Raw genomic sequence first — 14,526 nt, 5'->3', positions numbered from 1 at the left:
AAATTCATGGCACCAAGTTGGGCATAATGTCTAATGCTTTGAGGGACAGAATTATCATTTCAAATGATCTCAACATCTTGCAGAGGTCAGAAACAAAAGAAGAAAGGTAAAAAAAAGAGAAAGTAACCCACAATAGCAAAGGCAGTGCCACAGAACCAGGGGTGGGTCTGGGGAGTAAGTAAATAGGTAGGTAATGACATCCTATGGCAGAATGTTATCTATATATCATAGAATTTAAAGTTGAATGATTGGGATTATGAATGTAGAAATCATTGAGAAGTTCTTTTGTTGCTTCTTTTCAGGTTTGGAGCTCTGCATTTGGGGGCTCTCCATATCAAAATGGTATTGAAAAGCCCATCTTTTGAGAAGGAGAAATATTTCGATTAAAGGTTGACAAAATGCAATGAACAGGACAAATTCAGTCTGATCCTGATTTTGTAAATAAAGCTTTATTGGAAAATAGTTACACATGTTTGTTTCTGTATTGTCTGAGCTACTTTCAGTCCAAAACAGAAAATTGAGCAATTGTTACTAACTGCATGGCTTGCAGTGCCACTTACTTATTATCAGAAAATAATCAGTGCCAGCCCTGACCTAGACAATGCCAGTAAATCAACATTTTCTGTGGAATAACAGGATTAGTCAATCATCCAAATAATTCCAGGGACAAGATGGCTTCTAAAGAAGGGCTTCATTGTTCACTTTGCTATCATATTATCCCATATTATTTTGCTTCAAAGTTAGATATTTTTTCTTACCTTCTTTCCAATGTGTTTTGCTCATTTACAAGATAGAAATGGGACTGTTACCACCTAAGATTTTTGTAAGGCTCAATAACAGAAGGTATGATAGCTTTTATCACATCATGATATAGAAATTTTAAATTTAGAGCAGGGCCCAAGGTGGTACAATGTCTCTTCTGAGTTTTCCCACTATAAATCTACCTTATCTCAGTGCCCCCATTCAAAGGTCTGCTTCCATACATATGCTATCAACTTTCTATCGCAGAGACAAAATATCTGAGATAATCAACTTATAAGGATAAAAAGATTATTTTTTTCAAAGTTTTGGAAATTTCAGCCAGTGGCTAATTGGCTCCTTGCTTTCGGGCATTTAGCAAGGCAGTATATCACGATGGGGAGCCTGTGAGAGAGCAAAGCTGCTCACCTCCTGCCAACCAGGAGAGAGATAGGAAGAGCCAGGGTCCCCACATCCCCTGCAAGCCCAATTGGACACAGCCCAATGACTTAACTTCCTTCCACAAGCACCCACTCCCTAAATGCTCTACCCACTCCCAACAGAACCACTGGCTGAGGACCAAGGCTTCAACACATGGGCCTTTGAGGGACATTCAAGACCCAAACTACAGCAAATATTGGAACATCTGGCTTCGATTAAATCTGAATTCCTTCTTCAATCTCCACCCCATTTCCTACTTAGCTCTCCAATTCCTTTCTGATTTGGGGCTATCGTTCAACCCTTCTTTTGCCATTTCTCCTACCTCCATCCCATCCCACCATTAAATAAATAAACACACATCCATGAAACAAAAAAATTATTAAATTTCTCCTAACCCTAATGCCATATTCAGACTTCTACTTTTACCCTCCCCTACAAAGTCTCTCCTCCTTTAATTCTATTATCATTCTGCTATACTATTTTCTACTTTTCTTTCTCACCATAACCTACCCATTACAGAGCCATATCCTTAAATTTGATAAAGGCTCACATTCTCAATACCCTATTTTGTAAACATCAATCTGATAGATTTTATCATCCCTGCAAATAATATATTCTCAACGTTTCTTAAACTTCCAACTCAAATGATTTTTCTTCTGCCATTTAAGTTCAGCCATAAGTTTTGTAGTAACTTAATTATCACTTATTTTTTTCAAAATATTTTACTTTCATATCCTACACTCAGGTCACATCCTTATACCCTGTCATAGTCTCAAGCCTTCATTTTCATTTCACCTGTTCACAATTTACTAAGACCCGAAGCACATACAGGTGCTCTGTTTTCCCCCCAGTTTCTCATTTTTCATAATCTTCAGGTTTCATATCTTTTTCTATTTACCCATAATGCCCCAGCACAGACATACCACTGTAGTATAGTACCTTGACTACCAAATACCATTTTGCCACATTGATGACAATTCTTCACTCTGGAATCAGTCTAAATACCCACCTGCTAGCTATGGGCCCCAAGGACAATTGTGGTAAGAATAGACTCAGGGAAGAAAGGCAGTGGATTCTATGAACAGTTGAATAGTGGGAGTATTATTTTTTTCTCTATAAAACTCATCCTCCTGTATCCTGAGTTTGTCAATGGTAGCAACATTCTGTTAATCCCAAAATGTTAAATTTTGGATTCAGCGAGTCTTTCTACACTCTCATCTATCATGTTAAGAAATTGCAAATTATTGTCATTATTTGTGCTAATTTTACAACTCTTTTTTTTAGGTTAAAAGTAATCTTTTAATATAATTAGACCAAATTATGATGACTTTAAAGATCAATGTTTACAGGCAACAATAAGAACAAAAATAGATTAGATTACATCAAAATTTAAAACTGGGGCTGGGGTATAGCTCAGTGGTAAAGCACTTGCTCAGCATAATTTTGCAACTCTTTAAAAATGGTACTTTGTATTCATGTATATGATTTCAAGAGAAAAAAAGTTCTTTGGAATAAAAAAATAAAAACAAATAAAAAACCTAGTTTCAGTCCTGATACCACCTATCTGTGTTAAATTTGGAAGTCATTCCATTTCACTGAATTTCAACATCCTCCACTGTAAAAGTTGAGAAAATAATATATAATTGAAAAGGTATTTGAAAACTACATGACATTACTTTATATAAGCACAACTCATAGTACTAGTAAATAAATTTAATAAATCTTGATTTTATATTCTCCTTCCATTTCTACTAGAATGAAGTTTCATAGAGGGGAAAAATTGTGTATTATGCATTTTTCAGGTGGCCTAATAACTTAGGGCAGTGTCAGAAGAGACAGCCAAGAAGGCAAAAAGATTGACTGTTTGCTTAAGAATGTGCACAGAACACATGTGGTAGAAATAAATGTCTTAGAGTAAATGACCAATTGTGGTGAGAAAAAGTCATTGCAATTTGAGGCCTGTAGAAAAGGTCTAAGTCATAGGTTACTTAGTCTGGAAAAGAAAAGCTTGGGATGACTTTAGTAACTAAGTTCTGGCACACATTTATTAAACAGAGAAGGGTAGGTTTGCATTCTTTTTCTATTTTTATAACTGTTTATGGTATATATGAAAAAACTCTGCCCATTATTTTGGATACCATAATTCCACTATTTATTTAAGAGAAGATGCATACAAAAATATAGCCACAATAGGCTAAAAATATGGCATTGTCTCTGTCCCATCTTCAATTATGAGGTCATAGTTGTAGGAGATGGGGTTGAGCTGAAGTTATCTGTGAAATCAAGAGAATGAGAGAAATGTATTTCTTTCCAATAGAAATTTCCTTAGGAGAATAAAAAGTAATTCCCTATATACTGAAACATGCAGGCTTAATGCAATGAGAGAAAGAACCTACAGTGTCTCTTAATTTTCACCAAGTTGAACAATGGTATATGCATATCCCACATTAAATATTTTTTAATAAGTGTAAACAAATATAGTTATAGTAAAAACGTTGTAATATTTTCTTTTCTCGGGATCTTTGCTAAGAGGAGTGTCTTTGAAGGATCCAGATTTGATAACAGTTAAATTACTTACTCTAACCCTCAACCCTAGAAGCCTGTGATTCTGTATGTTAGTGGGGCTGAGCTGCAGACAGGTCTTACAATGCACAAATAAGTAACTTGGTTCCTTTTGTCTCCACATCTCTATTCAACTGACATCAGCAATTAACATCCTTATTCTCCAGGAGTCTACAGGATTCCAGAGCTGTGAGAGTTCACATCACGTCCATTGTCCTAACTACATCTTTAACCCCAAATCAGTGTATTTTCTCTTGAGCCCATTGGGACTTGATATGTCACTTCACACAATGTAATTTCACATAAACCATAAATGACCTTTAACGCGTCAGTGACTGCATCAAATGTTATGATAAGTTTTTTAATGACTGAATAACTTTGGGACCATTGTAGGAATATAAAATATCAAACGGAAACCAGGGATGAAATGAGGGTTTAGTAAAAAGGGTTAAAAAGGATTTTTCTTCTAGCATCTGTGAAATCTATCTGAAAAAAACAAAAGTATATTCCTGTGCTTTTCCAACCCCTGTTTTATGTCTTCTTTTTAGTGTTTAACATTATATAATCCACAAAAAGCCAAATGTCTTGAGGCCTACATCTGCCTATCATCAACCACAATCCAAACCCCACAAATTCAATTCCAGAAGCATGAAGAATAATATAGACATTGATTGTAAGTTTTCCTGGAGGGAAAAGCAGGCTTTACACAAAACATCGAGGCATACTGAGCAACACACTGTTTGCTTTACCAATCCAACTCCCAGATTCCCCACAGACAGCTCAGAAAGCATTCTGTCCCTCATAAGCACGGCTTCTCCACGCAGCTCCCTCTCTGCCCGGCCTCTCTTCTCTTTCCACCACATGCCCTATACACAGTCTCTCTGCCAACCATACCTCTGCAAAGTGCAGCCAAAGATCAAACTCTCATCTTTCCCAGCAAGCCCAGCCTCTGAAGATTCAAGAAATAAACATTTAACTACAAATCAACTTAATTTAAAAAAAAAATTTGTAAAGCTTATATAATCTGTGTTCAAGGCACATGACTCTGTGCTTGGAAAATCAGGCTGGGAACAAAGAGCATTTGCATAATTTTGGCCCTCCAAGAGCGTGCAAAATGGTAAATGCAAAAACAACATGAGAAAAAAGTGCTAAAGGAAGATATAATTAGATGTTGCAGAAGTTCTGAGAAAGAAACAACTAAGTTCTAGTGAAAATATTAGGGAGAAACTAATTTTTAGTGGGGAGATGAGGAAATGGTAGAAGAGAACAAAAATACTGATGCTATGAGTATAATTTTAAGAAGCATAAAATACATTTCAGACTGAAGGAAGATGATAAATGTAGGCAAATAAATGTGAAAGTACATTATGTATTTGGGGAATAACATAGTAAGATAACGGGAGGAAGACAGAGTGTGTGGAAACAGTAGGATGGTGGAAGTCAAATCAGGGAGTGAATTTGAGTTCATTCAGTCATTCAACAAGCAATATTTGCATTTATGCAACATGCCAAGTGTATCTTGTTAGGTGCTCAGTATAAATGGTGAGTAAACTTACCCACATAATTCTGCTCTTACTCAATCTCAGAATATTGTACCATAAATATGAAAGAAGGATGAATTGCGACAGGCCATTAAAGGAAAGGTTAGCAGTGTGGAAGAATCTTGCAGTAGATGGCATGGGGACCTAATTGCTTTGAGACTTTCCTGGAGAAGAATACCAGGTTAGAGATCCAAAGGATTCTCTCTCCCTGGGAAAAGACGTGAGAAAACAGGAATATTAGAGATGGAATGACACATTCAAAATGGCCCATTCTGATGATAAAAATAGAGAGCTAAATCTGGAAAAGTAAAGAGGAAATAATTTATGTATGACCTAAAATTCATCATCAGAAGTCTGGGGAACCATGGAAGGTGATGGGTAGTATTGATCTGAAAAAGAAAAATTTTTCCTGGATCAGAGAGTTTTATTAGTTTGTCAACTTGGCCTATAAAGGATATACACTTATCCCATTTAATAGAGAGGATGCAATTCTAGAAATGGAAGGGCTGAATCAGTAATAACTGAACTGTTCCTACAGAGATATCTGCTCTCAGCACCTTCTAGAGAGTCTTGAGGAAAAGAGTCACTTTTTCATGCTCTTCAATCCCATGAAATCATGGTATTATGTGCTTGCACTTGCAATTCATGGCACGGTTGGTCAGTACTTCCATGCTGCACTGACGTTTTGGATACTGTTTGGAAAGCAAACCACCTAGTTTTTACCTGGCTATCCCTACTCCAATAAGCTCCTTCAGCCACTTGCAGGAGTTAATTCTTAAGTTTGATATAACATTCCTTGCTTGTGTTTTGAGAGATGAGGCAGATCCATTACATTTCCTGGTTTTGCCATACTGACTAAAAACTTTCTAAAGGATCATATAATAATGGAGAAAGAAACCGAAATTGAGCATATTTGCATAATAGTACACTGACACTCATTAATGGAAAGAGCAACATAAACTGCCACCCTAGCTGTTATTAACCAAGAAGCTCTACCAGCACACAAAGTATACAGGATCATATCTAGACAGTTAATGGATGTATTATATATGAGTTTGCTTACAGGCTATTTTTAGAAGAAAGATTTATCCACAAATAGTATTATAACATGTCAGGGGACCTAACAAATTAGGATACTATATAAAGTATATATATATGTATATATATATGTATATATATATATATATATATATATATATATATATACACACACACACACACACACACACACACACACACACACATACACACACACATACATACACATGCTGAAAAAATTTTTTTTAGATTTGGCCATATTTTTCTATAATGTTAATAGAACTATAATGACTAATTTGTGCAACTGAGGATAGATTTCAGTGCCTCACACAAGGCAAGTGCTCTACCGCTGAGCCACAACCCCTCTCAACACCATTTTAATGTACCTATTAAATATAGCAACTCATGTAGAAAAATAACAATAAAAAATTAAAGCCCCCTGTGCCCCCTGATGGGCAGAATCACAGTCTTTGGGACAGGAATCCCATGTGCTTCTCCTTTGCTAGCAAATAAATAAAACTTCTTTTTCATTTTTCTCAAAAAAAAGAAAGAAAGAAAAATGATAGCTTCGGGTTGAGAAAAGATCTCCACTCAAAGGAAATGTGCAGCGTCACTCCTGATAACTTCTGTTACAAGATCTGCTCTTCAAGCCAAAAACACATAATGAGCAAACACATATGCAAATGTAGTAACTAATCATTAGAGCCAGAGTAACATGTGGTCTTCTGAGATTCAAAAGGGGACAGAGGAGTAGCAGTATTAGGGCTTTAACCAAGAAGAGGACAAAAAGTAAGATTATTAAAAAGGGAAATGACATATGATCAATATGAGAAATCCTTACAGCCCGAGGGATTGAAAACTTTGGTTATTTTTATGCCAAGCATTAGCTTGTTTATTGTACTAAATGAATAAACTCTAGCCAGGAAGATAATGGGATTCACTCACTTGGTGGCTTTCGTGAACTAAAGTGGACAATAGCAGTTGTGGCCTTCACTCCTTTGAATGCTCGCCTTACTCACTGGTGACTAAAGAAGTCTTATCTCCACCAAGAGAACTGGGATAAAGGAGTCAAGGGAAGGGTACTTAAGGTACATGTTTTGAAAAACAGAAAAAAAAAAAGAAATTCAGCTTTCAAATGGGAAAGCAATGTTAAGAAGAACAAGAGTGGACGGAAAGGAGACCAGCATAAAGATTACAGTAGAAGCCTCACCTGGAGTAGATGGTGTCTTGGATCATTTTATGTGGCACTGAATAGTTTTGCAATGATCTGAGTCCCTCATTGGCCATACTGTAGTTCCACTGCATAACGGAACCGGAATAGTTTTTTCTTGACTTGGCTCAAGTTCAAGAAGAAACACATGCTGCTTTCCCCCTCACCACACTACTCCAATCTGTTGCCCTCTGACATTCCCAGCTGTTTATAGAATCACTCTACTGCCATTTCATCTCGTCCTGATCCCTCTGCCAGGACACTGGGTTTCAGCATCATTAGCAGCTCTGGCAGTAAGATGTCCAGTAACAGATGAGGTATGAAACCACCTTGGCGTGCCCTGCATTGTACGTTGCTGTTTCACACCACTTCCCAGTAACTCTTCAGAGAAAACCTTATTTCCACTCTCTGGATAACAACGGCAACCAATAGCCCTTGGGGAGTAAAAAGACTTGGTTCAAGTCAAGCACTGCTAGTCAGTGACTGGGCTGATTTGAACCCAGCTCAGTCTGACCTCAAAGAACCTTCTGGCCACACAGTGCTGCCTCCTAGTGGGGCGTCTCCCTCTGACCTACAGTTGTGCTACACAATACCAAAAGAGTTGATAAAAATTTTTGAACTGCATTTTGAACAAAAGAATATTAATATCCAGTTTCCTAATTAGGCCAGGCAATGGAGGTTAAAGAAGGACTTACCTTTGTTTCAGAGACCCAAGTGTATATTATTGCTAAGGGAAGATTGACATATATGCTGTTTGCCTCACATCTTATGTTTAGTTTCTGTGGGAAACAGGGCATAACGTTTTTACAATTCTAAGAGAGTCTCTCTTATCACTAGTGATAACCACAGGAAATAGAAGATTGTCATGTGGAAATCACTAGAAATAGGAAGAAGGAATGAACAAGAAGCTCAAACTAGCAAAGTCAGTGAAAGAACAGTAATAATACCAACTGCTATGTGCCAGCAGTGTGCATATGACCTTTTAGATGCTGAGCACTTTAATCCTCTATGAGGCAGGTGTTCCTGTCTATTTTATTTGTAAAGAAACTGAGGCTTAGATAAGTCAAGGAATTTGTCCAATGATACACGACTCATCAGTAAAGAAGATGGAATTATAGCCCAGGGTTGCATTGTTTTAAAGCCTGTGCTTTTTCTCCAACAGGGTGATTGTATCACCCTGCTTAGACATCTCTGTGAAACCAATTAAAGGAATTTTTAAAATTAGTTTTGTAAGACAGGAGAAGAAATACAGCAAGGAAACAACAAGAAGCAAGACAAAAATAAATCATGGTGGCTCTCCTCCAACAGCTCACCATCCAGAAAAAGACCTCTAAAATATTCATTAGCCTTTCTGCTATTCTGGGTGGTCTAACCGTATCTTTAAAAATCTATTTCCTTTACACTAATAAAGGATAATTTTCCTATTGTATGCTTCCATTTTAACTTAAGCTACCAGTTCAAAGTCATCAATATTTTCAACTTGATCTTTCTAACCATATTTTACATATAAATATATACTAAATATATATGTGTATCTCTCTATATATAGATATCTATATGCCCTCCTTACAGATACATATCAAACTCAAAGTAATTAACTTTCAGAACATTCATATATGAAGATAATAATCCTTGAAAATAATTCATTCTTCATATGAATTGAAAAACTAGGTACCCAACCACCTACTTTTTTCTTTTTTTTTTTTAAACTAGAGATTGAACCCAGAGGCATTTTACCACTGAGCCATATCCCCAGCCCATTTTATTTATTTTTTTTTAATTTTGAGTCAGGATCTCACTAAATTGCTTAGGACCTTGCTAATTTGCTGAGGCTGGCCTCAAACTTGAATTCCTCCTGCTTTAGCCTCCTGAACCACTGGGATTACAGGCATGAGACACTGCCCACAGCTGCTTTTGTTTTATATGGTCAAATGAAGGGGATCAATATTATTATTATATAAGGCATTTTTGTTAATTCTTCATGTTTCAGTTAATTCTCTAGTTATGACTTCATATTTCATTCAGAAATAAGCAAAAGTTAAATTGGTATGTTCTATTTTTAAAAAAATTAACAAAGGGCCAAAACACTCTCATATAGGATTTCATTGAAGTTATACTTGATCCTTTCTCCAAAATGATTATGGAGGAAACAAAATGAATGATTTCTACATCCAGATTATTTTTTCAATTATACATAATAATTTTGATTACTACAGACATATGTTAACTAAACATCAGACCAAGACAATTAACTTATTTCATTTTAACCACCAAATGTCAATCAGAAAACAATGGTTGTCACTCACCTGTAATTGCTTCTAGATTTAAACTGGTAACTTGAAAGTTATGGGCTTTTCCTTTCTCATTTCTCAAACCAATCTCTAAAGTCATATGCTGACCTCCTCACATTGGATAGCAAAGCAACAGATGGCCTTTGGATTTCAAAAGATGTAATGTTGTGATGTTTTGTGGTTTTTTTTTTTTTTTTTTTGGTCTTCCTTTATCTTTCAGTTTTTTTTTATTTTTATTTTTTTATTCTATAGCATTCTGTTTAGACACTGTAAGTCAGATTTTTGCACAACCAACCATCAAATATGTTCCAAATGGAGGAGAGAGGAATCCTTGCTGAAGAGCCTTTGCAGAGTAAATGAATCCCCAGAGAGCTGAAGTAGCACTCAGAGAGAGATGCTCAGTGAACTGTCTCCTAACTGCAGGGGTGGCCTACCTCCCATATGAATGTAAAGCCCTCTGAAAGCTAAAAATAAAGGGAACGCAGAAAAGTAGCGTAATGCGTTCACCATTTTGGGCTTCAGAAGTGCGCAGCAAGATTTCCTCTTGGGATCACTCCACTTTGTAGTTTGTTTCTGTGTGTCCTACATCATTACCTTCTTTCAGACACCTGAACAGTTCATGTTTCCTTAACCGGAGCAGTGCTGTTAAGAGCAACCCCCAAAATCCTTCGTTGCAAAGACGGTCATTATATAGTAGATAGAAACCTTAAGAGGAAAAATCTTATATCAACTGGTGGTATAATCCCCAAGGGGAAACAGACTTTAGTTGAACAATCAGAAACCTGGCTTGCTTTATGGTGTTTACACTGCTGCTTGCTAATGGATCACCATAAAGGAAGCAAAAGGGCTCTTACACCATTGAGTAGGCTATCATGGGAGTCTTCTGAGTGTGCCTTTTTTATTTGCTGCAGTCAGGTTAATGAGCTCACCAGCCCACTTGATGTTGAGGACTTTGTAACAAAGCAATCTCTCATTAAATGCTGCCTGGCACCACTCTCTTGAAGCAAAGGGACATTCAGATTATTGAATGCCTTTGTACTCCTCATTCCTACCAGGCTATGGAGTCCAGCAGTGGCATCAGTCCCACACACTTCCTGGCAGGCATCCAGTCATCCGCCTGCCCTCTTCAAACTGCATGGGCATTTGCCAATCTAAGCAGCACTGGTAGGCAAACAAGCATGGCACACGACTCCTTTGGCTGAGAGCCAAATGTGCAGCTGAACAATCTAATTTGTTTCTACTGTAGAGGGAAACATTCTTCCCCATTCTTTCCTATTCAGTTGAATTTACATGTAAAAGTTTTGTTATGGTACAAAGGAATGTGCATTTATCTACATTTCCTTTCTGCTTTTACACCTTTTTAGTCTCAACAGTGCAGGTCATGATTTTGTCTGTGGCTTTATTTTAAGTAACTCCTGGCTGACAGTTTCTTCAATGAAATGACCCCAGAGTGTTATCAGCTAGCTAGCAGGTGTGTCTCTATTCAGAATCTTGCAGACAGAAGTGCATCCTGGGTAAAGAGCAATCTATGCACAATCCAGCTTTTTTCAACATTACTCATGAGATTTAATGGCTTGCTGTCCTAAAAAAAAAAAAAAAAAAAAAAGATTTTTTTTCAAGTTTGAATTTTTTTAGAGTGTTGATAATGCCCCCTAGGACAAACTGACCTAAAATGGGATCACATTATTTTTTTAAGATACATTTTATTATATTTTAATATAACAGTTATACTTTATTAATAATTTCTCTTTCCAAGCTGTTAAATGCTTACCTTTAAAAAAAACTTGAGAGTATATAAAACAGATGCTCAAAAATTAAGTATAATTTTAGCCCTTGTATTCCTAGTATTACATTTGGGCATAGATGAACATGTAGGGGTATTTTGAGATCAATTAAATAAAGCTATAACCACAGCTATACATTCTTATTCTATTCAGTTTTTAAATAAAATCTGTGCAAAATTTTTCTCACTATTTTAGGATCAGTCGTCGAAAAAACAATTTAAATTATCACCACCTTAAAAAGCCAGAATATTTTGGGGATTTGCACATACTCAAAAAGAGTCCTTTCTATCAAATCCAATGAAAATAGTCTATTTGTATTCTTAAATTTGTTAACAAGCTATAAAATGCAAATTCAAAACTACTCACTGAAGAAGATTCAAATTAAAACCAAGCTGGAGTAACATAAAATATAAATATGTAGTTTTAATACATGGCAAATACATACCAAAAGGAAACAAATAATTATAAAACTAGCAAAGTTTTCTCTCGTGTTTTTTAAGTACTAGAGTGTGGAAGATAATTCTGTAATAATGAATGCTAGCTTAATTTATTTAAGCTTCCATGCCATATCATGTTTCAATTTGTATCATATGATATGCATTTTACAAACTAGCAGCCCTCTGAAATAAAACCTAAAAATCCTGCTCTATAGATGGTTTGTACTACTTATTGTGTAGCTGATGTATACATGATTATAATTTGTTTAAAGACTGTCCATTCAAATACTTCTAAATTTTAAAAAGTGTTTTCTGTGTCCAGAAAAATTGTTATCAAATTAATGGTTAATACATTTTTCATATTTAATCTTATAATGATTTTTCAAAAAACTTATATCATTCTATTATAGATTACTTTTGTATCTGGTTCTAGGTATTATCTGCTTAAAAATAAAGTAAATCTTTATTTAAAAAAACAAATTTAGCTCTCAATTTAATCACTAATTCAATTTAGTGTTATTTGCCAGATCTTGATGAGTTGTCAATAAAGAGGAATACTGAACAGAAAAAACACATTAATAGTCTAGTTTTATCTGGTTCAATATTTTAAGAAAATAATGAACTTGAATAAAATTATATTATCCTTCATGATCTTTCCAAAGAAGGGAATGAAAGTATTTTAAAAACAACAAACTACTTGCAGCAAAGTGGGGCAGGGTTGGGCAAAATGACATAAGAAATTAGCTGGTAACTAGAAGAAGCTTTTCTTTCTAGATGGGTATTCTTCATTGTTCTTAAGGATGCTTCACACTGAACTGATGAAGGTTTATTCTATTTTCCAGGTATACACATATATTCACATCTTAGGTCAGTCTGAATGTTCAAAGTCTTGCAAACAAAGCATTCATTTGTTCATCTAACTTGACAAAGTGAAATAACCACATATTTTGTTAATTTGTAGACAATTTATTAAAATAGGTTTTAAGAAAGTCTGTCTTGTCTATTTGAAGTAGTAAGATGCTCTATTATTATGATCCAGGTAATTTGCTATCATCTCCAATGGTACAAAATCTATGAAAAATTGAGAAATGTCCTAGTAACAAAAATTGTTATTATTAGTCTAATATGAATAGTTTGCAATTTCAGAGTCTTTGTAAAAAAATGAAAAATAAAAAAATATTTATTTCAAAAATGTACCTACCATCTTTGAGAAAATTGCATAGGAAAATGTTAGAATATGACTGATTTCATGTGAGATATGATTAAAAGAAAATGCATATTTGTTTATCTTTTTGAAATGTTAATATCTTTGTTGATGGTTTTTAAGGAACTTACAATATTATAATTTGATGATAGCCATCTGAACATATTATTTATTTACTGAATTTGTGCTCCTAAAATAATACATTAGATAATCTCAAGAAATCTGTACTACGTGAACGAAGCCTACTGCAGTAGAGACTGGCCAATGTCTGTTCAGTTTCTTACAAGGGCCACTCTTTTAAAGAGGCAAGCTATCATAAAATTAGATACACATAAGCAGATCTTACATGTGTACTGTAAAAGACTCTGTTATTAAAATAACATTTTATGTTAAAAAACATGGAAAACTAAAGATTTCAAAATCAGAATCCCAACTTATCTTAAATGATTTGGATAAGCAGATTGGTTGGCTAAATTCTCTGCAAGTAGTCTTCAATTTTTTATCTGGCTATTTATAGAAAGCTGCAGAAACAGCTGAGCTGACTGAAGTGATGTCACATTTGCTGATGGAATGGTTTGTCCCAGAGCGCGCTCAGAGGCTGCATGAGTCTACTTAAGGTTTGGTACGCAACCCTAAGCAGCGAGAAGGTGTAAACATGGGCATTTTTCAGCCCCACCAATCAATATTGCATTGATGACTTTCTGCTGACCTTTAACCCCATGAGGAATACCAATAGCACCATACTGAATCTTCCCGTCTTCAAGGGCTGCCTAGCATAAGCTACCAATTTTACAATCGATCAAAAGTCATCTCTGTGAATAAAGCTTGAGATTTCAGGCAACAGCAAGCAATTTTTGAAAGGTCAGGGCTGGGTTTTTATTTGCTTGACCTGTGCTTTCAACTTGTATCATAGTTCTTTATAACCACTAAAAGTAGTAAGAAAATTTCAGATTTTTTTCCCCATGTATTTTTAGTAAGCCTTTGGGCATTTTCACTGTCCCTAAAAGAATATGGTTGCATGGCAACCTTCACAGTTGCTATGGAGACTCCATGTGTAAGCAGCTGCTGCAATCAGCATTAACTCCAGGCTTGCAGGTTTGTCATTCCAATACATAGGGAGGGGGAAACAAATAGGACAGCACACTGCCGTAAAGGGGAAGTCACCTAGATAATGTCACTCACAAACATATGTTCCACAATTATTCTTTCCACTGTTTTATTGCTGCAATTATAGCTAAACTAAGATTACAAAATTATATGGTTTTAATTTGCCTCTATTG

The sequence above is a fragment of the Marmota marmota genome, unplaced genomic scaffold (assembly GCF_001458135.2).
Source record: "Marmota marmota marmota unplaced genomic scaffold, marMar, whole genome shotgun sequence".
NCBI classification, from domain to species: Eukaryota; Metazoa; Chordata; class Mammalia; order Rodentia; family Sciuridae; genus Marmota; species Marmota marmota.
This window is presented reverse-complemented; position numbering follows the sequence as displayed.